The sequence below is a fragment of the Sciurus carolinensis genome, chromosome 1 (assembly GCF_902686445.1).
Source record: "Sciurus carolinensis chromosome 1, mSciCar1.2, whole genome shotgun sequence".
NCBI lineage: Eukaryota > Metazoa > Chordata > Mammalia > Rodentia > Sciuridae > Sciurus > Sciurus carolinensis.
In genome coordinates, this window is record NC_062213.1 from 74,093,336 (window position 1) to 74,115,938 (window position 22,603).

Sequence of the window (22,603 nt, forward strand, 5' to 3'; positions counted from 1 at the left end):
ACCCTCCATGATGAAGGAGCGCAAAGAAAGGGGTTAGAAAAGCATGTGAGCCTCTGTATTGATCCTCTTGAAATATTGTCCTGTTTAAGTTCTTTTTATCTGTTCAGGAAACATGTATTAATTACCTGAAAAGGGTAAATTGTTTTATAATCTACTATTGTTAATATATTGAATTCAGTATATATATCCCTTACTCATAAGGAGCTAACAAAATAACATCACAAACATGGAAAAGAAAATACACAAAGATGACAATGTGCTAGATTATTTCTTTACCTTGTTTGTTGCCTAAGCATCAGGGTACATTGCCACAGGCCTCTGCTTCCCATGAGAGAAGGTATCTGCTGGAATGGTGTGCCTGGGAGGCAGGATAGGACTTGGACAGTGTGATAAACTGTTGAAGGTGTAGACCCCCAAACCACCAGTGGAACTTTGGACTTGGGAGTCACACGTGAGTAGAAATCTCTTACCTCAAGGAGGTAAGACAAAAGGAGGCTCGACAAAAACACATAGGAATTTTCAAAGGTGGTCATTTCCTCTGTATGTTTACCATCAATTTTTCTTGCCTATTATCCTTATATAGTACTTTAGTCACACTGCCTTTTACCTTTGGTGAGTGAGGTTTGCTAACCCCAAGCTTCTCATCCTTTTGCTAGCTGACTTCCTCCAAGGCCCAGCTCCAATACCATTCTCACCAGATATCCCTGCTTCTCTCTATAATTGCACCTCTTGTATTCTTTCTTCCATGCAGCTATTTGTGTACATCTTATTTTTCTCTCTTATTTCAAGTTTCTTAAGGGTTGGAATGCATTTATTTTACTATGAATCCATCGTGATGCACTGTGTGTGGTTCTTTGCCTGAATTCAGGCCAATTAGAAGTTTCTTAGGACTCTGCAGGTTGTTTCCAAGCTAACCTCCTTCCCGTACTGCATTTTCATTTTTCCGAGTTAGCTAGTGTCATTCATCTCCTCTTTCTAATTTTGGATATGATCAGGATCAGGCAAATTAACCTTTGGTAGGAATGAAAAGAAATTTTCAGCAATACATATATGGCAATGAGAAAATCTAAGAGCGCTTTAGGCTGAACTTCATAATGAATGATATTCAGTCAGAAGTCATTATTGAGCACCTATTGTTATGACTGGTTCTGAGTATACAGAACTGAAAAGGACAGACATGGTCTCTGCTCTCATGATGCCCAGGATCCATGGTGGGTAGCCTGACAGGAATAAATATAAATTGTAAATTGCAATAAATTCCATGAATGAGAATAACAAAGCAGTGAGGGGAAAGAGCTGCCAGATGGAGGAATATCTTTTTTGACAAAGACTCAGAGGGCGTGCTCAGTGGGGAAGAAGTAAGAATTTGATCCATTGAGGTATCTGAAAGAAAGCCCTGTGAATCTGGCATGTAGAATTCAAAGGTGTGAAGGCAGCAAAACCCATATCTCAGAGGGCCTTGTCAGTCACATTAAGGCATCTTTATTTCATTATTCATGTGTTTGAGCCCTGGGGAGTGACCTGATCCCATGTATATTTTTAGTAGTTTGCCCTACCTGGAGAATTGAATGCATTCCATTACAGTGGGCTGGGGCAGGAGTAGAAAGATACTTTACAAGTCTGTTGAGTAGTCAAGGTGACAGACATGGAGACTGAGGCCCTAGAAGAGCAACAGTAGAGGTGGAGAGATGTTAATTTATAGGAAATAGAACTTGCAGGTGGTATTGGGAGAGAGTGCAAGGAAATGGAACTGCCAAAGAAAACTGCTGAGTTTGGGGCTTAAGGAATTGAGTGAGTTAAGAGAACCATTGAGTGACAGTTGGAAACCTGGGGAAATAGGCTCTCTTGGGGTTGGAAAGATTAAAGAGTTGAGTTGAAGCACATTGAGAGAGAGATTCCTGTGTGTCACTACAGTGAGCTTGTTGTGTTTGGAATTTTAAGAGTAGAGATCAGAAAAGTGATCTGGGCTAAAATATGGATGTATTTAGCATAGAGATGATCTCTCTCTCTCTATATGTGTGTGTGTATATATATATATATATATATATATATGTGTGTGTGTGTGTGTGTGTGTGTATATGATATTCTAATAGATCTGATGGGATTAGCTCATTAAATGTTCATAAAACCTTAAATGAGGTTTTTCAGAGGCGTTAATTTAACCAAGATGCAGAAGTCAGGTCATTGTCCAAAGTAATACAGTTCTTGAGCAGTGAAATCTGGAAACCTGACCCATTTGGCTTGACTGGCAGGGCAATTTTTATTAACCACCATGTGAGCAGAGGTCAAAGAGGGTCCCCTCAGTGGTGGTCAGAACAGCATAACAATGAAGGACGCATACTGCCACAGGCTGAAGGTGATAGTAGGTAGATATTGGAGGCCCAATGTCCCGGCCACGCTTGACAATTTAGTGGAAGGCTGCAGCCTGGGAGGGAGGGAGACCTCTTTATTTCATATTATTTTAGGGAAACAAAAGAAATACCAGAACTTGTCTGTCATGGTGCAGAAGGAGCATGTAGAAAGGGAGAGATTTTATCCTGGAAGGGCTAACGCTAGCAGTGAAGCCACTGGAAGCCTGAAAGGAATGAGAGTCTCAGCATATAGGAAAGACTGAATTTTATTGAGGGAACAGACACATTATGGGCTGGAACAGGAAGGAAGAAGGAAGTGGTGGTTTATTGATTGAGTGTGTCCATGACTTGATTTTATTTTTCAATAAGAAATGGGATAGTGGCAGGGAGGGTGAGAGTAGCCAGGAAGGTAGGGATGGGAACAGAGTGATGGGGTTGGACAGGCCCAATAAGAGGATCACAGGGAGGTGTGAGCAGGCTTGGTGACTAGTGAACTTGTGAATTTCTCCAGTCTACAGTTGGTATCTCTTTGTGAATGTCTGTAACTAACTGTAAATGATACTTTCAACAAAATAAGATTATGCCTTCAATGTTTGAGCCATATCAGGTCCTATACTGGAGTTGCTTCTCTAGATATTGAAGTAACCACACCATTTAATTTCTCTCTTTCACACACACACACACACACACACACACACACGCACGCACATGCACGCACAGACAGACTTAAATGTTGTTTATGAGATTATGTGTATTACAGATATTTTCATTCTATGAGAGAGGAATAATGTATAATGTTTCCAATTTTTTAAATTAATTATGATTTACATATTTTTTAAAGAAGGATGGATTTAATTTCATATCTTAGTGACTTGGATTACTTAAAAGGGGTAATTTCCCCCCAGATTTGCAAGAATGGCACAGGAATTCTTTCTAAGGGGGCTCTAATTCTGATGTGATCCTTTTATGAATATATTGTTTTTATTCTTTTTTCTTGAAATGTGTAATACAAATCTAGGCATAGTTCTACATGAAATTTATATTGGGAAATCAGACGTATGGATATGTGCTTTTTATTTGATATTTAATAATGCCCTAAGGCAGGTAATTCAAATTTTTATTAAAGTGAAGTGATTTGACAGTCAGACTTTGAATTTAATGCATGAATGTTTCATTTAAGCTCTTGGAACTAAAAGGGCAAAAAAAATATTTCCATGGTAGTTAGCTGTTCTCTAAAACAATGTTTAAAATATTTCAGACTTATTTTAGCTATATTTTACTGAAATAACTTTATTTTTGGACATAAAATGACGGGGCTTATTTTATTTTTTGCATGAAATGTCTGGACATCTGGAGAGCTTTGATAACCAAGATTTACTAACAATCTGAGACTTAACATTTAAGAAGTATGAACTATGGTTTTGTACTTGCTTAAAGAATTAGCATGTAGCTGGCCAAGGTGCTAGAAATTCTTGAGTTCAGCAATGGTAGTTCCGTTTTTTGGGAGCCACTTGCTATGAAATGATTCTTTATTCAGTGAATTTTTATATGATGCAGAAAAACCAAATCTTAATAACAACAAGTAGTAAGACCAAACTTTAGGTCTGGTTTACAAGTTATACTTGGTATCATAATATTGGTACTAATATTGTGACAAAGTGGTTCTTGGCCTATTTATTTCATTAAGTATTGGCCCATTTTTACAGGCAATTCTGATGTTTGAAAATCTGTTTTATCCTGACTCAAATTTCATGAAACAGTTACATGCTTTTAATAACTATATTGAATTATAATTTTTACTTTCTGTAAAAACCAATGCTACAGGCTCTCTAGTTTGCTTTTTTCCCCCCTTAAAAGTGGAAAAATAAATTTGCCCCAAATAGATTAGGTGAAAAGAAGGAAAATAGAGGAGCATGTGTAAGTATCTCTGAATATCCCTTGATCAAAATTGCCCTCTTTTCTTTCTGGGTCTTTGAAGTCATCCTTGACTGTGTTGAACTCTTTCCTACATGTAATTTTGTAATTCATAATACTGTCTTCTAAGCTTGAATAAAGCTATAGTTAGCTCAATTTCCTATGTTTTCTTTTACAACCTAAAAGAACTATAGGTCAGAAAAGAATAAAACATTATGGAAAAGGAGGGAGCTGTGTGGGGAAAGTGAGAATGTTGATTCTGGATAGTTGGTAAAAGCTGTTATTCTTCTAGGATAAATGAAAAGCCCCAAACCACATTTTCAGTCAGTAGAACTTAGATATTCCTCAGTGTAATCATGTAACATGACGCATAGCACATTAGGGTGAGAATCAAAAGCTCTATTGATATAGCTGTTTTCTATTTACTGTATCATATAGATTTCCTCAAAATGGAATAGATTTCCTAAAGGATCACAAAATGATTTGAGTAAAATGCTAAAGCACTAAGGATACTTAAATTATCTAGTATGTTTTTATTATGTGATATAAAATTATTATTAACCCAGGAGAAGAAAATATCAAAGCTGCATAGACTGTCTTGAGAATTTATTGAACAAGGAAAATGATTCCTGCTTTGAAATATGTCTTTTTTCCTTTTTAGTTTTAGAAGTATTTAATTTATGATGGATGAAAATTTCAGATTGATTTAGCTTTTCCTTATCTGATGAATTCAAACAAAATTGTGTTTGGAAATAAGAAGAGGACATTCTGCAGTCATGTACCAATGCATATGTTGAGCATTAATATATTCTGATTCCTTAAATGTGGTAGATTTCATGATTTTATCCCTAAAGAGTATATATATATTTTCCATAATAAAACCACTGTGGCCAGTTAATGTCATCTAAAATTGTTCTATTACGTTTGTACCAATGTAGAGGCTCAAAAAGTATGTATTGATATAAAAAAATGGCTCCCAAGTATCAGCAAAGGGATCTGGTTTAGCTATAGAAAAAATTACTTTTAGAGGCTACATGGAGGACTTTTTAAAATAGAGAGATAGATTAAACCTCAGATTCAGTTTTTGAGTAATACTGTGGCATTAAATGCTTTGAGTTCCTGGATGGTTTATGAGGGAGCCTGCCTGGACAGGAGGATGCTTGGAGAAGCCTCCCAAGGTGCCTTTGGCTGCTGGCTTTTGTGATGAATATGCTTCTCTATGTCTCTGTTCACTTTATCATGGAAAAGAAAAACGAGAGAGAATAGGCAGCAGGCAAATGAGGAAGAAAATGAAATGAATGCTTCTTTATGAATAAGGTTGTCTTAGTAAGTCTCCAACCGGGAAAGATAAAGCTAAAAGATTGATTTGAAGAAATTACCAAAAAGTGCTAAAAAATGAGTGCAGAAATCATTGGAAGTAATGTACACTTATATGAGCTTAAGGAGATCTTTTCAGATACTGAGTGGATCTTTTTTTTTTTTAAATTCTGTACCTTTTAAAATGTAGAATATTATAGTAACAACAGTTAACAAAAAGAACCTTATATGACAGTATTCTATTATGATCAAAAACCTTAAAAATGAGAGAGAAAATGTAATCAAAGTAGATTACTACTTAGGTTAATACTTGTTATTATTAGAAAAGCTCAGAAGTACCTAGAAATCTAACTTGGATTATGATAAGGAGTTAAGGAATTGACTATTAAAAATTAGATTGTTATTAGGCAAATATAAAGAGTTGATAGTAGACTATAAAAGATTAAACAGAAATCTCTGCTGTTTCAGTTATGTAAGATTAGTGACTATTGGGGAAATTATAATTTTATTTAACTTTTAGTACTATTTTACCTGACCTTCATTTTCTGTTTTTAAGCTTCTCGTTCTTTTTTGTTTCTCTGATTTCTTAGCATTTTCACAGAATTTGCTTAACTGTCTGCCTAATTAGGTCACTCTAGGAATTTACCAGTCTAATGAACAGAATGTTCTCCTGTTTTTTTGACTATTTAAATGCCGTTTATATTTGAAGGACCAGGTTTTTTTCTCCGTGAAGTGCTTTCCAAGTTAACTGACATTACTAATCTTTCTATCTTTACTTTGAGTTTTTTTTTTTTACCATATTAGTTTAGTTCTTAATTATGGTCATCTACTGTACTTAATAAGTGTTAGTTCCACTTGCTCCACTAAACTATAAATTTCTAGGTACTAGACTCAAATTAGTTTGTAAAGTACTATATCAGGTTTTCTTAATGTAAGACTGCTGAGATCCTTTAATATGCCAGTTTTCCAGACAATCTGGTATTCAGCACTGTAAGAATTTATTTAATTAGAGAGCTATACAAGGATGCAGAGTATGTTTTGGTAAATGTTTTGGTCTGTTGTGATTTTGGAAGATTTGAAGTGGAGAGGTATAGGTAGAGCAGATGTAGGGGGATCAGAGTCCATAAGTACCCTTGACAGACGCTCAGGGAAGGAAGGGCAGATACAGGATATATCTTGAGATCTGGCTAAACTAATTTGGACATAGTATGATAAGAGTAAATGAAAAGACTTGTGATTATTTTATACTTTAGTTAAAGCCTAACAAACCCTTCATGAAGACCTTCCAATAGTAATAGTAATTTGTTTTCAGGAGTGGAACTGTGCCAGGCTCCATGCTCAGTGGCTCACCTATGTCTCATTTCACCTTGGGGTAACATTTTAGGATGGGCATTGCTTTTCAAAAGTCTTTTCAATAAAGTAACTGAGATCCAGAAAATTGTCTTCGACTGATAAAATTGATAGAAATGCTCACTGAAAAGTGATACCCTTGAAAGTACATGTACACCTTTCCCATTCCCATTGCCTTTCCCTTCTTCACACTCCAGCCTGTCCAATTGGGTGAAACCCCCCACTGCCCCACCTATTGAGAGTCAGGATTCAAATATCAGAAAGAACATTTGGCCTTTGGTTTTTAGGGTTTGGCTTATTTTACTTAGCATGATAGTCTCCAGTTCCATCCATTTACTGGCAAATGCCATAATTCTATTCTTCATTATGGCTGAGTAATATTCCATTGTGTATATATACCACAGTTTCTTCATCCATTTATCTGTTGAAGGGCACCTAGGTTGGTTCCATAATTTAGCTATTGTGAATTGAGCTACTATAAACATATATGTGGTCATGTCACTTTTAGTATGCTGATACGAAGTCCTCTGGGTATATGCTGAGGAGTGGGATAACTGGGTCAAATGGTTGTTCCATTCCAAGTTTTCTGAGGAATCTCTATACTGCTTTCCAGAGTGGTTGCACCAATTTGTAGTCCCCATGGTGAGTATCTTGAAGGCACTAAATTTCAAGGGACATTTTCAGATCTTATCTTTCAGATCTCATCATCTTCTCTCAGAAGCCTCTGACATTGACTTCCTTCTTGCCATACTTGTGTCCATAACACAGATTTTCTTTTTATTTTTCTACCTGGAGACCATCTCTGCATCCCCTGTGGTCTACATGAATGGCCTTTAGGAGGTCACTTAATGTCCAGGATCTCACAGGCCTAAGTCTGTGGGTGAACCCATTCACACAGCTTTAGTCACTACTAAATGCATGGGACTCACTCCTTTATATTCCTAAATGAGGTATCTCAATTAAGTTCTAGAAATGACTGTCCAAATGTCTGTATAGCTTTCTTTTTGGATATGTCAAATGCATCTCAAACCTAACACATGCAAGATTGAATTTATGATCTTTCACAGACCTGGTTCTCTTTCAGTTTACTTTGAAAAATAAGTCAGGCATGACCCCTTGCTTGCTGACTTCTTCAACATTTCCACGTCTGCACATTTGCCTCCTGAGATCTCCCAAAGCCATCTGTGTGTCCTCATTTTCCATTTTCAGAACCCATAAAGTTAGCATCATCTCATCTAGATGATTGCGTGTCTTCTATGTAAGACTGCTAAAGATTTCTAAGAAGACATGGATGACATACAGCACTCAAACTTGTATGCCAGCTCTGATTAGTTGCTATTAGTTCTCTGCAGAATGTTGAAAGGGATTCTGAATCCACATGTAAGCCCAGCAGGAAAGACTGATGTGACCAAAAGGCAATCTCTGCCATTGGTAGGGAGGGGTATTGTTATTGTCATCAACCATGTGAGGCTGTCTTGTTGGCATCTGATTTAAATGTCTTAGCTATGAAGTGTGGAGTCTTTTGAAAATGAGTTTTGGAAAATTGACCTGCTTTAAATCTAGTGATATATAGTCAGGCATAAGCAGTTACCCAAGGAAATACAAAAACATGGCAAAAATGACTCAAGTTCCCCAATCTGCCTTGTCAGTCTTTTCCTCTCATTTGTGTACAGGTTATGATTCTCATGTTTTTGTATAGCAGATTGCTTACATACAGCAAAGCTTGGAGAACCTGAAATCTCAGAATGGAAAATAAATAGCATAAGGGTCGAGGAATTTACCCAGATCCCTTTATTAGGGATGGAAGCCCTCTCCTAAAGAAGGGAAAGAGTGAAATATCTTCCATCGGTACATCTATAACAAAATAAACTGCCTGGCTTCTAAACAAGAAAAATGTATTTCTCCAGTTTGGAGGTTGGGAAGTCAACTTCAAGATAAGGTGCAGCAATTCAGTGCCTGGCGAGGGCCCACTTCTTGGTTCATAGAATCACTGTGTCTTTGTGTGGTGTAAGGAGCTAGCTTGTTCTCTGGGGTCCCTTTTATCAGGGAACTAATCCTAATCAGGAGAGTTCTACTTTAATGATCTTATCACCTCTCAAAGCTGTTAGCTCCTGATACCATCACCCTGAGGATTAAAATTTCAACATATGAATTTGAGAGGAAAGAAACATTCAGACCATACCAGTAAGTTAGAAAAGGAACCTCACATGACATGACCCTCAGATGGGTAAAGTGCTAAGTATCAAACTCAGGGCCTACATGCTAGGCAAGTATGCTACTAGTGAGCTACATCTCCAGCTACACATATTTTTTTTAACAAAATCATATCAAACTTTTTATTTAACTATAGGATTTTGGGGTATTTTTATGTAAGTCACATGTAAGTCTGCTTCATTCTTTTAGCTATTTTAGTTTTATTTAAATATTTTAGTTAAAACATGTTTTGATAATATACAAAGCTAAAATAATTTAACTAATGTTCATTTCTTTAGATAGAATCTGAAATATTTGTTAGACAATGTGGAGGCTTCTCCAGTCAAGAAATTTGCCGTTGGATAATACCTTCTCCAAATGACTTATTTGTTAAGATGATAAAACCATTCTGATTTTGTATGGGTCCGTTTTCCATTATAGTGATTCTTAAGACAACCCCTTCAACATTTCTTATTGCTCTGAATTCCTATTGTTCATTCTTTTATGAGTCTTATTCGAAAGTTTTTAGGGCTTGTCTATAGAAAATATTTTCAGAGACATCTTAGAGGCATGGTGTTGAATTGGATTTCAAGAAATTGTTTAATCTAGTCTTTTGCCTGAAGAGATCTTCAACTAAATTATTCTAGAGGTTTACTCCCCACACCTGGGAGTAGTTGGGGGAGAAGCAAATAAAACCTTTGTTCTCTGAGAATCCCTATTTCAATATTTCCTTACTTGTGCGTAATACAAAAAATGATTTTAATAAAACCCTCATGAAATACTTTTACTATTCAGTGTTGAAAAGCCATTTTGATGGTAATATTCATTTTCTATAGATAACTATTTTTGATGAATATAATTGGTTATATTTGAAGTATTAGTTTTTTCCTTTTGTTAGCAACATGTGGAAATTCCGCCAACCTTTATGCTGCAGAGAAACTCATGTAATTTTTTGCAGATATGAATGTTCATTCTGATTTTAGTATAAGTACAACCAGTAGTTCTCTAATGGTATCTTTCTTTCAAGAATGATTATATTTAGTGGGTCCCAGCAATAAAATCACTGTAATGGGGAATAAAGATTGTAAGTAAGAATAACAATGTTATTAATCATTGAAATTAGTCATTTATGGCACATTCCTGTACCTGAAATATTTCCATAGGAAACAAGAATAAAACCCACATTTACTTATAATTAGACACAATACAAACCTTCTCTCATTATAATAGTTGCCCAAATCCCAATTCAACTTAATTTCATTGACTTTGATTTCTGGACTAAAGCATTAAGCTTGAACTAGTGAAAAATGTGTAATATGTGCATTCAATTAAGAAGTAATTAGATACTCAATCACCCTTACAACACACCAGGGATTAGGAAAGAAGGAAGAAAAATGTGACTCGCTGTAGTGTATAAAACAGTTTTGTTAATTAGTTTAGTGCTAATTGAGATTGAGAAAGTGTCAGAGCATCACATGGGCTTACTTCTGAATAACTTTAAAAGCTAAGTTTAGTGCTTTATAATATGTTAGCACAGAATAATACACAAATTACTAAGTTACATGATTTGGCCCTAAAGATTGGGCCACATTTTATGTATATAAACTAGTGAGTGATATGCATCAGAAGGAAGAGACACTGTGCTGTACTTTATCTCATTTAATTCTCACAGTGGTCCTACTGTAAGGCTTGTGCTTTATTTTCATTTTAGAGGGTCAACTAACTTGCTAATGGTCACAGCCAGTAAAGTGCAAATCAAGGTCACAAACCTAAGTAGCTCTAACTCCAAACACTGCACCTTTCTCACTCTACCACATTTAAAAATAACAAAGGGCAAAAAAAATGCACTTCTTTGTGTATCTCTGCTTCCTTGTCTCTTTTAGATAAGTTTCTTGAAATAAGACTTCTGGGAACAAAAGACCATACATGCTTTCACTTTCCAGTAATATTTGCTGATACCTCTGTGAGGGGTATACTGATTTGCATTTGCAGCATTGATTATTTCGCCAAAAGCATTTGAGCCAACTCTTGTCGATGACTCAGGATACTTTCCACCTCTTTATTGCTTCCTTCTTACCCTTCCACTTATTGAAATGTACTCATGTTCATCAATTGAAATTGCTGTGGTAAAAGTCTTCTTTGATTCTTCTTTGTTCTTTGTTCCCTTGGCTTCAAATATAACACCTGTTTATGGTGGAAAATGCTCCATGATACAGAATGAAATGAAATGAATGAATCCTCTCAGGGAGAACCATCCCCAGCACCCAGTGTTCTGGTGCACATGGAAGCCCTGGCAGGGGTGGGTAAATGTCTCCACTTCCATTCTCATTCCACCACTCGTGAGCTGTGAAAAACTTCTAATGTCTTTAAGTCTCTTTCTAAAAGAAGACCATAGTTGTGTCTATCTCAGAGAAAATACAATGATATAAAGCAAATAAAGTGCTTAATGTGATTTTGGTCGGCAGTGTGAGTATCCATTAAATGTTACTTTTATATTATTTTATGTATCTGATCTATGTGTGCATATGTGTGTGATAGAGATGGCTCTGTATATATAATATATATGACGTTCCTTATGAGATTATACAGTGCATGCTATTCTTCTGTTGATGTGAGGATACATTCTTTTATGTCATTGAGTAACTGTGTCATACTTTTAAGTAGCTATTCAGTATGTTCAAATACACATAAAAATTTATTGGGCTGTTCCTCTATTATTGTACATTTTTAGGTCATTTCCCACGTATTGTTATTAACAATAATACTTCAGTTAATTATCCACCTATTTCCCTAAAAATTGTTAGTAATAATATTGCCAGGTCCAGGTTTTATTGTAAAATATAAAAATTGCTGTCCTCACAAATTTGATCAGTTTATGTTCCCACTAACCAGGCATCAAACCATTCTCTTCACTTTCACTGGTGTTAGTATTTTGAATCTTTCCATCATTGCCAACCTAATTATCACTCCTTTTCACTGTAAGTCCTGGTGTATTCCTGAGGTTTCTCTTCTCTGCCATTAATCTGTATGCTCATGAGTGTGGACCACAATGTTTGTGGCAGTTAGTGCTTATTTTAGTGCTGGGTAGGACAAGACACCTACAATATTTTGTGCAGAATTTTCCCATATTTAATTTTTCCAGATGAAGTATAGAATCATTTTTATCAGAAGCATAGGAGAACAAAAGAAAAAGAATGTAAGAAAATGAGAATAAAAGTAAAACAGAAGAAATAAAAAGAATCCTGCTAAAAATTGTCATTTATATTGCTTGTAATTTAAGGGAATTAGTATCTTTTTAATTTTGACTCTATAAAGGAATAATGCATAGATCTTTGTTTACCACAGGTTTTTAAAGTCCTTTATACATTTTATCTTTTTTCTCATTGAACTTACTGTGGGTAGCATGTTTGGGCCCTAGAATCAGCCTGGTGTGTGGCTTGGCAAGGAACACAGAACCTCTGCTTACTGCTCCCCAACTTGGAAAACTATTCTTTCAGCCTTAGTGTCCTTACATATGAAGAGTAGATACTAAGAATCATAACTTCCTATGGGTGTTTTAAGGATTAAATGAGGTATGATAAAATGTGCAGCACAATGCTAGGCAGAGGGTTAACATTCACTGTGAACAATTGCTATTATTGTTATTGTTGACTTTGATAGTGTCCTTTCTCATTGTGTTTTTACTTTGGTTAATATGTTTTTTCATTTTTGTCCCTGGCTTGCCAGTGGGTTTCTGTTGATTATTTTGAGTTTTCTAGATAGACCATGATAATATCTATAAATAATGGCAATTTTATCTCCTCCTTTCTAATTTTACTTCATTGTACTACTGAGTTCTTCCAGAATAATGTTCAATAATTAAATGTGATGTCTGGTATCCTTCTCCTGTTTCTGATAGACTTTCATTTCTAGTTGCAAATTTAGTGGTTTGTTTTCTACTCTTTCCGTTGTATCTTCAAAAGCATTTGGCACTATTGATCTCTTCCTTTTTCTTTCTCCTGTCTCTCTTTATTTTTCTTCCTTATGTCCTGATGCTGTTATTAGCAGGTATATTGAAGAAGGTGACTGCATGCCCTTGCTTGTAATAGAAGGGCACTTATTTTTAACCTTCTATGTTGTGTATGGCAGTACTCTAGGGACTCTGAGAATATAGACAGAAGCAGACATAGACTCTCCCTTGAAGGAGCTTCCATTCTAGTATTGGGACCAAGTCAAGTCTACAGCTAAATCCACACCTGGGCAGTGTGTGCAGACTGCCCCAAAGAGATGTTCATAGTTGAGGAGAAAGAGTACACTCTAAAAGAGAGCCCTTGTTTCTGGCATATTACCATCCTAAAAGGCTCTTGTTTTGGAACTATGACCCTGAATTATTGTACTTAAGGAGGAAAGCTTTTAGTGGGTTGTTAGTTGATATAGACTTTCCAGACTTGACATCAGCCTGTGACCTGCAGCAGCCTCTGGGGGTAGGATGTGTGTGCACATGTGTTTTTTATTTTATTTATTTTATTTTTAGTAGCTTTTCAGGAAATTCCCCAGTAGGGGTTTGATTTGCACTCATTCCCTAGGGTCTCTTCATAGAAGATAATTTAAAGTTCAAAATAGTCATATGACAGATGACATCTGTTATAATTATACTGAAATAACTGAGATGACTTAGAAGACTCTTTAGGATATAACCTTACTTTAAGGTCATCGTTATGAACAATGATCATTGCATAATAGAAAATTTCATTTTATATTTAAATTTTCATGTTTAGATTTAAATAAATGGGGACTTGGAAGAATTCCCAAACTGATGAATGTAAACCTGAGTGCCTGTGTTTTTCAAAGTGACATTTCCTTTTTTTCTCCTCCTCCTTTTCCTCAACCTCTTCCCCCCCCATTCCCCCCCCCCACTTCTTCCAGTACTGGGGAGCAAACCAGGGCCTCATACGTAGTAGGCAAGTACCATACAACTGAGCTACATCCCCAGCCCCTAAACTGTTATTTCTTTAGATTGTTTTACCTAATTTATTTATATTCTGGTTTCATATATTTCAATTATTGGAGAAACTTTAGAAAATAACACAAAATGCATAAAAAGGAACTTCTTGTATAAATAATGATCATCCATTGAATATAGACAATTTTGTTTCTGTTAAAAATCTGCAGTAGAATAACAGGAAAGAGATTTTTAGGTGCACAAACCCACAGGGATAGATATAGCAAGATGGGAGACAATAGTAACCATATTTTGGAATCTGGAAGCAGATGGTTGTACGGTAATGGATGTAGCAGATGTGAGGAACAGGTCTGTTTCTGTGATAGGATCTCTCAGAGTCCCAGGAACTGGCAATGGGTATCTCTGGACATTGGAATGAAAGGAGGCTCTCATCATCTGCATTTGTTGAGAGCTGTTTGAGAAGCAATTACTTCTTCAAATCCCCTCTCAAGGCCTGGTAGGTGCCTGGAGTTGCACTTCCTCTGGGGAGAATGAAAAGAATCTCTGTAGTAAGGAACAAAGGCACAAATGAGACTCAGAAGACCTTACCCTGCCCCTCTAAACAAGGTGAATAGGTATATCCTCAGAATTCATGCTCCCTTCCTCTCTGTCCAGCCTTTAATACTACTTCCCAGACAGAAAGCTGGATGGATCTTCTTTGCAGGATCTGACCAATCAAAGGGCCAAAACAGCCCTACCAGATTCATCCTGTGGTGAGCTCATGATAGACAGGCCTCCCCCATGCCCTTGATTGTAGCAGTTGTTCTCTCTTATATATGAGCAGTTAAGGATTATTTGCAGAATGCTTGTACTATGAAATACCCAAATCAGATAAAAGGCAAGTTTAAAGAAATAAATACTTACTAGGAAGTGAAAGACTTCAAAAAGTTCTATTTTCAGAGAGGTGAGGAAAGAAATGGCAACCATGTAAAAAGAACAAGGTGCTTTCTGGGGGTAGCGGGGGGTGGGGGGGTGGGGGGCGGGTACCAGGGATTGGACCCAGGGGTACTTAACTACTGAGCCACATCTCCAGCCTCTTTTATTTTTATTTTTATTTTTATTTTTTTAATTTTTATTGTTATTGTATACAAATGGGATACATGTTGTTTCTCTATTTGTACATGGAGTCAAGGCATACCATTTGTGTAATCATACGTTTACATAGGGCAATGATGTTTGATTCACTATTTTTTTCCCCTTCCCCCCACCCCTCCCACCCCTCTTTTCCCTCTATACAGTCCTTCTTTCCTTCATTCTTACCACACTCCTTATCCCTAACCCTAAACCTAACCCTAAACCTAATGCTAACTCCTCCCACCCCCCATTATATGTCCTCATCCGCTTATCAGCGAGATCATTCGTCCTTTAGTTTTTTGAGATTGGCTTATCTCACTTAGCATGATATTCTCCAATTTCATCCATTTGCCTGCAAATGCCATAATTTTATCATTCTTCATTGCGGAGTAATATTCCATTGTATATATATGCCACAGTTTCTTTATCCATTCATCAACTGAAGGGCATCTAGGTTGATTCCACAATCTGGCTATGGTGAATTGAGCAGCAATGAACATTGATGTGGCTGTATCTCTGTAGTATGCTGATTTTAAGTCCTTTGGGTATAGGCCAGGGAGTGGGATAGCTGGGTCAAATGGTGTTTCCATTCCAAGCTTTCTGAGGAATCTCCATACTGCTTTCCAGAGTGGCTGCACTAATTTGCAACCCCACCAGCAATGTATGAGTGTTCCTTTTTCACCACATCCTCGCCAACACCTATTGTTGCTTGTGTTCTTGATAATCGCCATTCTAATTGGGGTAAGATGAAATCTTAGGGTAGTTTTGATTTGCATTTCCCTTATTACTAGGGATGTTGAACATTTTTTCATATATCTGTTGATTGCTTGTACATCTTCTTCTGTGAAGTGTCTGTTTATTTCCTTAGCCCATTTGTTGATTGGATTATTTCTGTCAACAAAGGAAACTATCAGCTATGTGAAGAGAGAGCCTACAGAGTAGGAGAATATCTTTGCCAACCATACTTCAGATAGAGCGCTAATTTCCAGAATCTATAAAGAACTCAAAAAACTTTTATTTTTTGAGATAGAGTCTTACTAAATTGCTTAGGGCCTCACCAAGTTGCTGAGGCTGGCCTTGAACTTGTGGTTCTGCCTCAGCCTCCTGAGTTGCTGGGATTACAGCAGTGCACCACTGTGTCTGGCAAGAACAGGATACTCTTAAAAAATACTCATGAAACAAAAAGCCTTTGGAAATTGAAAACATGGCTGCACATTTAAGCATTTTACTACAGAATTTGAAAAAAGTTGAAGAAATTTCTCAGTATAGTAAAGGCTAAATGATGGAAAATAGAGAAAAAGATAAGAGAGGACTAATGTGATTAGTGAATAATGTGGATCATTATTAAAATAATAGGGAAACTAGAGAGAGAACAAAACGAAGGCGAGGAACACAGCAACAGAATCATTCAAAACATTTCAGAACTTGGGGACATATATTTACACATTAAAAGGACCCAAAGGCCCTCTAGCATAGTAGGTCAAAATATACCCACATCAAGACACCATTATTGTGATATTTCAGAACACTGAGGAAGAAGTTACAGGGAGTGGGAGAAATAGGTAAATGTTAAGGAACTAGAATTTTAGTATCAGACTACTGAGCAGCAAAGCTGAAGGCAAGTCAGTGAGCATGACCCACAGAATTCTGCAGAAAAGTCCAAACCACCTAAAGAATTCCTTACTTAAAGTCCCAGCCAAGTGTGTAAGTAGAAGTCATTTTCAGATATCAAAGTCATCAAAAATTTATTTCTCAAGAAGCTTCTCTTAGCAAAGTGAAGAAATGAGTAAAGAAAAAAGATGTGAGATCTAGAAAACAGGAAATCCAGCAAAGCAGAAAGGCAGGGGGAATGCCCAAGACGACTCTGGAGCAGCCATAGGCACAGAGGGCATTCAGATGTGAACCAGGGAGAGGGTTCTAGAAGTTCGTTTTCTCCAGTTATACGATGCTGGGTTTGTCTGAACTGGAGAGTAGAGTCAGGCAATTGGTAAGTAGTTTTGGTTTGAATCAGAATACTAGATATAAAAACCCAAGATACTTATTCATTCTGGCATAAATGAAACATTGTTCAGGAAATGGATTTTGAAGATACGTAGTTCAGTTCTAATAATATTTGTGTTATTACAATAATAGAAACAATACCCAACAAAAATTACTGCTTGGCTCTGTTTGGAGGATTGAGTGACAGGAGGGGTTTATGTGTGTCTGGGATGGAGTGAGTGTGTGTATGGGTGTGTGCACACCCATAAGTGATGCTGACAGGAGGAAAGGAGGTCAGATCTTCAACCTCCACAGGGAAAGGCAGTATATAATATGAAAACAAATTGAATGGCAGTCATACAATCATGCCTTTAGCTCTAGGGTATTTTTTTTTAAATTAATTAATTAATTTTTTTTTATTATTGTACACAAATGGGATACATGTTGTTTCTCTATTTGTACATGGCGTAAAGGCATACCATTTGTGTAATCATTAATATTCATAGGGTAATGTTTGATTCATTCTGTTATTTTTTTCCCTTCCCCCCACCCCTCCCACCCCTCTTTTCCCTCTATACAGTCCTTCCTTCCTCCATTCTTGCCCCCCTCCCTAAACCTAACTCTAACCCTAACACTAACTCTTCCTACCACCCATTATGTGTCCTCATCCACTTATTAGCGATATCATTCTTCCTTTGGTTTTTTTGAGTTTGGCTTATCTCACTTAACATGATATTCTCCAGTTTCCTCCATTTGCCTGCAAATGCCATAATTTTATCATTCTTTATGGTAGAGTAATATTCCATTGTATATATATATACCACATTTTCTTTATCCATTCATCAATTGAAGGACATCTAGGTTGGTTCCACAATCTGGCTATTGTGAACTGAGCAGCTATGAACATTGATGTGGCTGTATCTCTGTAATATGTTGATTTTAAATCCTTTGGGTAAGCTCTAGGGTATTAATAAAATAATCCAAGAAAAGAGTTGAGTAGTATAAAATTGGGGATACATGGGATAGGGAAAGATAGTTTTTATAGTAACCATGTTAGAACTACTTAAACCTTTAAAACTAGACGTGTGTATAAATTTGACACCAAAAGTTCAAACAGGAACACTTGCTACTGTTGCTACTGTTTTCCACTTTTCTACACACACACACACACACACACACACACACACACACACATACAGTTTTCTTGGAATGTTTGCTTTGGATCTGATGTTGTGCCAGGTCTTGGGAAAATGGTGCCAATGAGACCACACATGTCCCTATCCCATGGAAACTGATTGTAAAACACTGGGAAGTAAATTTCAGACAAATGACATAGGAAATAATGAGCCATATCTCACATCCATGTTGGGGTACAAGTTTTATATTTTTTTCTGCGAGAGAGTTGTCTTTAAAATCAACTGAAACCATTCAAAGTAGCTCATTTATGTGTCCGGGAAGTACTGTGCTCAGCATATTATACCTACTGTGGTACTATATTCTCACATATTCTCTAGAAAGTAGGTATTATTATTTGGGGATCAGAAGGGTCAGATGCATTGCCTAAAATCTTAGAGTGATTTGGTGGAGAATCTGAAATTTGAACATGGGTTTCCCTGGTTCCAAATCCATACCCTCAAATGTGATCGATTGAAATGTATTTCCAGTTAGCCTGATACCCACAGTAAACAACATCAAGTGTACATTTTGGGAGGAGAGCTAATATAAAGATCATCATCAGAGAGTCTTGCCATTGGGAGGTGTCATTTTCTCTGTTTAAACAATATAGAAGGGGAAAACTCAACCTCATAGTGTATTCTTTTTAGTTTCCTCTGTGAGAGAAATTTGAGCAGAGCAAGTACCTACATTCACCAGCAGATTATACACCCAGGTAAATTAGAATTCATTCAGCATATGCTGGGAAGCCTCTGAATCATGCCCTTGAGCTTCAAATTGAAAGGGACACAGGTGGGCATGTGTGTCTTTTACCCTGTAGGTCTATGCTAAATGTTAAATTTATGCCTCTTTGGGAAGACCTGATTGGTTAGAGTAACTGCATGTATCTCTTCATTGATATTTTGGATCCAGGTAGCTTAATTTTTTTGGATATAGTACTAAAGTTTGGATATAGTATTAAAAATGAAATTATATTTCATAAATTAGAAAATGTACCTTTAGACCAGCCATTTCCAGGTGAGCTCTGTAGTGCACTGGTCCTCTAGGTATGTGTTAAATCAGGAGGGACTGTCCACGTGTGTCTGGAGATTTCTAGATAGAATATCCTCCTTTTGGAGATTTATAGTGCACATTAGCATATTATAGACTCTGCAATGGTTTCCCAGAGTCTCCACAGTTTCTTTGGACATGGATTCATTTTGTCAACCAACTTTTTTTAAAAACAATTTTTAATAGAATTTTTAATTGCAAAATAAAGTGTTAACAAACAGTAAAATAAATCTGTTACTGGGTACCGTATGATAAATGAGAGAATGAACTCTTTTTGTGTTATGTGGAACACTTTTTAGGGAAATACTGGACTCAGGATTATTTCCTTTTGCAGAAAATTAATACATTTACCTCTGAAATGCTGTGATTTTTACAATTTGATGGTCAGTTTTATATAATTTTATAATTTGTGGACTTGTCAAAATATATACACAAACAATGTCCTATTTTCCCTTTGAAAACATCTCTTTGAGGTTCAATTATACAGATTTGATTCCAGGAGAGAGAGTTGGGAAGAGGTTGGTCAGAGTTTAGAAACTTTAATTTAGGAGGAGACAGGAACATCTTAGTGACTATAGTTAAAAACAATATATTGTATTCTTGAAAAATGCTAAGAAAGTAGATTTTAATTGTTCTTACCACAAAATGACAACTATGTGAAGTAATACTTTAGCCATTCCATTATGTGCACAAAAATGTTCATACACATGTTTCAAAAAATGTTGTATATGATAATTATATATAATTTTACTTTTTAATTAAAAAATAAAATTTTAACTTTTCTTAAAATATTTCATCATGACTTGCTATATCTTATTTGAAATGTAGTTTATAAATATATACCCAAGATTATAAATATTTTCTTACAGACTGTTTTAGAAATTGTACATATATATACTTAGGTACATGTATATACATGTGAACAAGCACATCCACAGATACACACCCTAAAGTATTTCACTGTAATGTAATTTTACTAAGGAAGGTAGTCATTTAATTTGTTTCCACTTCTTTATTGTTGTGAATATCCTTTCACATAAAATCTTTGTATGATTGGGTGGTTTTATCTGTATTGTAAGTTGCTAGGAGTATAATCCCAGGTGTAAAAGTATATGCATTCTGAATTTCAGTATGTGTTTTTTGTCTAAAAAATTGGACCAGTTTATATGAGGCAACTGTAGAAGTGTTGATGTTCCTGCTCCCTGGTGATACTCAAGTAGAATGTTGTTGAACTAAAATCTTAGCCAATGTCCTTTCCCTAAGTGGGGAACATGTTATTCATTATCTTAAAAAGTGTTGTTGTCTCATATATTAATTTGTACTTATTATTTGTCCACATATTTAATTGAATTGTAAAATTTGTGGATAAAGAAGTGGTCTTTGTGCTCTTGGATTACCATCCATGGTTCTTACACGTGAAAATAATGGCAGTAATTTAAAGCTTTACTTGTATTTATTAGACCTGAAAAGCAAATTTTTGTTTATGAAATAGTTCAAGCGCTAATTTATTTATTTTAGTTAAAACTATTGGTTTCTGTGAAATATTGCACCCATTTTCTGTCATAGAAATAAACTTGTGGTAGACTTTGTGGAAAGATGCAGAGATAATGAACTTGAACATGAAGATTTAAAAAAATTTTTGAATTTTCTTATACAATTTTTAGCTTTTACTGTCTGTGGTTGGACTGTATAAAGACTTGTCAGTCTGCTGTGGAGGAATGTCACTAACATAATTGATTCATTCTTTTTGCCTCCAGGAGGAAGACAATGGTCCTATGGTGCCCTTGGATGAGAAATGGAAACTTTTGAACTGCAGCTTCAGTTTATTCTCAAAGCCTGTATTGTTTGTCTTCCTCTAACCCAGCTTTGATGGACTTCTAGGACAGTTTCCTGTACAATGCTGTAATGAAATACTAGAAATGGCTGTACATTCAAAAGAAATCCCATATTATATATCTACATCACTGCTGCTAGTATTCATATTTTTGCACATACTGTTTATTGCTAATGTGTAGAAGGAATGAAACTAGTTTTCAGAGTTGTTATTAATATGAATATATATTATGTATTAATATTGAGACAGGAAAAATACATTACCAGCATTAGCAGTCATTCATTTCCTGTCTCCAACAGAAAATTTGCTTATTCCAAGACTAGAGTAATTCTTGGTAATAAAATAAGAGTTTTGATCAAGAACAGCCTAGAGCTTCAAAATGCATTGTGAAAGATTAGTACAAATCATGTCTCATGTTATTTTTCAATATCCATACCACAATGTCAGGCTGGTTTGTCATGGAAAACATTTTGTGAATTATTACAACATAATACCTTATACATTACATTCTTAAAGAATTTAATTGAATATGTGAATCTAATCATACTTATTTGACATCTTAAGCTGTGGTTTCTAAGAATTTGAGAAAAGTATAAGAAACATAACAGGATTAATAAAAGGTGGGTACATTGTACCAGGAATAGCTTTATTTTCCACAGACAGAAATATAAATTTAATAGTATCCAGTATTAATTTAGTGCTTTACACTTTGTAAAACTTCAAAGTGTTTTGTTCTATGGATTTGACTTCTTTGGTATGTTAAAAACATTTCTTTTGAATATGACCAACAATATCCTTATTTTAATTTAAGTACTACTAGCAAATTTAAGTATATACTTAGTTACAGTTAAATGTGACAGAATTAGGTAATTTATGTAAAGAAGTAGAGTGCCTGACAAAAAGTAAGTAATTAATAAATATTTGTTGTAGTTATAATTGTTATAAAACGAATGACTTTAATAACATAGTTCCAATTTGAAGGCATTTTGTGATGTAAAATGTCTAAGTTAGAAATTGGTAGAATGAGTTAAGAGATTTTAGTTGTGTTGGGTAGAGGTGGTATTAATAGGAGCATTAATACAAATAAAAATCATACTAGCTGGGTGTGGTGGTGCACACCTATAATTCCAGTGGCTCAGGAGACTGAGACAGGATGATCATATGTTTAAAGCCAGCCTCAGCAACCTGGTGAGGCCCTGCGCAACTTAGTGAGACCCTGTCTCAAAATAAAAAATATGTAAAAAAGGTCTGAGTATCTGGTTCAGTGGTTAAGCAACCCTGTGTTCAGTCCTTGGTACAAAACAAATAAAACCAGATTTCACTGAGCATGGAAGCAGAAAGGTTCATCATGGAGTCCTGGTCAGGAAGAGAAAGGACTAGAGCGGC

At 35.8% G+C, this 22,603-nt stretch overlaps 1 protein-coding gene across 1 annotated transcript in view; it reads left to right on the forward strand.

Moving 5' to 3' along the window:
* The window catches only part of Ca8 (carbonic anhydrase 8), an 88,410-nt gene extending 66,707 nt beyond the window's left edge, over window positions 1–21,703 (forward strand). The window contains exon 9 of the mRNA XM_047565734.1: window positions 21,141–21,703. The gene's annotated coding sequence lies outside the window, so the exon portion shown is untranslated. The remainder of the gene's footprint in view (window positions 1–21,140) is intronic.
* Window positions 21,704–22,603: the final 900 nt, after the last annotated feature.